The sequence below is a fragment of the Penaeus vannamei genome, chromosome 1 (genome assembly GCF_042767895.1).
Source record: "Penaeus vannamei isolate JL-2024 chromosome 1, ASM4276789v1, whole genome shotgun sequence".
Classification (NCBI taxonomy): domain Eukaryota; kingdom Metazoa; phylum Arthropoda; class Malacostraca; order Decapoda; family Penaeidae; genus Penaeus; species Penaeus vannamei.
Window position 1 is genome coordinate 11024091 of NC_091549.1, and position 2500 is coordinate 11026590.

Below are 2500 nucleotides of genomic sequence, written 5' to 3' on the forward strand. Positions count from 1 at the left end.
ATTTCGGTTTTCTTTTTTTTTTTTAGGGGGGGGGGTAAGGTGGGGTAGAGAGGGTTGGGGGAGGGGGGAGGCTGGGTTTGGTGCTGTTGCTATTATTATTAATATTGATTTAAAATTATATTATTATCATTATTATGATGATGATTATTGTGATCATCATCATCATTGGTTTTGTTGTTCTTGATATATTTACTTTTGAGTTTCGCGCCATTTTATTAAATAACATAACTTCGACCGTTTGTTATGATGATCTGACATTTTAAGATCGCGTAAGGTTGTAGATTCCCGCAAAGAATACGTACTTATTTTATTTAAGAATACCAGCTTTACTTATATATTTTTGTACTTTCAGAAACGTTCATTTATTAAAGAATTATTCCACTTTAGAGCGTAAAAAAATCTAGGTTGTTTATAACGATATGCATAAATGCATATAATTGGTGATTCATTTTAGGGTTTCATTTTGAAAGCGATAAATATGGAAAACAAACTACCCATGTTTACGAACCGTCAAATAAGCAATAAAAAAGAAGAAAACAGTGACAACGATAGTAAAAATAACGGTAACACTACGGACTTAAAACAGAAATGGTAAAAAGTAGATAAAAAAGATAGATACAGTTAAAAAACAAAATAGGTTAGGAAAAAAAACTGATAAGTAGATAACTAGCTAATAACGGTGAAAATAACTGTAATTTGACAGTATCACTCAGGGATAAATGACATCGACATTGACAACTGTATTATCAAAATCAACAGGTATTTAACAAACAAGCAATAAAAAAGAAAGAAAATAAACAAGAAACATATTGATAAATAAAAAAATAAGATAAAAAAAATGACAACAGTACATCGACCATAGGCCTACATACCACAAAGAAGAGAAAAATAAAACACAATAAACAAACAAATAAAAAAAACAGAAAACACACCAACAAATAAACAAACAACACCACTTACACCTTAAGGAATAAACAAGCGAGTGATGATAATAATAACAATAAAAAAATCAACAATGAATGCACAGAACCACCCATACCATCGCCCACGTGACATCCTGATGAATAAACAAGCGAATAATAAATAAATAAATCATTAAACACAACCTCAAATCACCCCACAACAACCAAATCAATAAACCAGCAAATGATAATTAAAAGAAAAGAAAAAAAAACGAATAATGAACAAATAAATACATACATAGATAAACAAACAGTTACAACACCCCCTCCCCCCCTCCCCTAAATCACACCGTATCACCAAAATGAATAAAGAAGCGAATGATGATTTAAATAAGAAAAAAAAACAATAACTATACCAATAAGCTAATAACAAATAAATAGATAAATGAACGGTAATACCCCCCTCCCCTAAATCACCCCGTATCACCAAAATAAATAAACAAGCGAATGATAATTAAAAAAGAAAAAAAAAACAATATGACACGAGGCCGCCAAAAACCCGATCCCACGCCACACAAACGCGCATGACAGGTATCCTCCATCATGGCTGTCATTTCACCTGTCAACGGCGACTTATGGCTTGACTGCTTGACGGGGAAACCAAGCCACGAATGATTGGCCAATCACGACCCACCGGAGGCTTGTTAAGTATCTCTAAGTTACTTATAAGGGTGATTATTGATTATGCAGATGTGCTGGCATTGGTTAATGTGTGTGCGGTGGGAGGGGGGAGGGAGGGATGGGTGGGGAGGGAGGGAGGGAGGAAAGGGCGGGTTGGTTGAGGGGAGAAGAGAGGGACGGAGAAGATAGGGAGAAGAGAGGGACGGAGAAGATAAGGAGAAGGGAGGGATAGATAGGGTGAGGGTGGAGGAATGGTGGGGAAGAAGGGAGAAGGGAGAAGATGGGAGGATGAGAGGAAAGAGAGAGAGAGAGGGAGGAGGGGGAATGGGAGAAGGGAGAAGAGGACGAAAGAAGGATAGAAGGGGTGGGAGAGCGGAGAGAGGGAGTGGAAAAGGAAGGAGAAGAGGAGGAGAAGGAGAAAAGGGAAAGGGGTGAAGGGAAGGAGAAAGAATGGGAAGAAAACCAGGAAGAAGGGAAGGGTCAAGGAGAGATGAGAAGGGAGGGAGGAAGAAAAATGGAGGAGGAAAGAGAGAGAGAGGAAACACGAAAGAAAAGAGAGGGAAAATGGTGGAACTGAGAAGAAGGGGGAGGAGAGAGATGAGAAATGGAGGGAGTTACACGGGGACAGAATCAACAGAGAGACAGTGCGTTGTATTTCCACTCGTGACATAACCTTTCGCTTGACCTGAGGACCGGAGGACGTGCCACGAGGTGAGAGCCAATCCTTGTGCCTAATAAAAGGTATCTAACGCATTTAGACAAACGACCTTCAGTGAGCGAGAATCCACACCCACTCGACAACGCCTCCTCATACCACACTTCCTCACTTCACCCCCTCTCATAACCATTTCCCCCCCAAAAAAGGACATTTCCCTAAGCGCCCTACACCACGAAAACCATCCTCCACAACACCCCCA

At 39.4% G+C, this 2500-nt stretch overlaps 1 protein-coding gene across 1 annotated transcript in view; it reads left to right on the top strand.

The window, feature by feature from the left end:
• The window catches only part of LOC113817774 (homeobox protein unc-42-like), a 121951-nt gene that overhangs the window by 35135 nt on the left and 84316 nt on the right, over positions 1-2500 (top strand). The gene's annotated exons all lie outside the window — the stretch shown is intronic.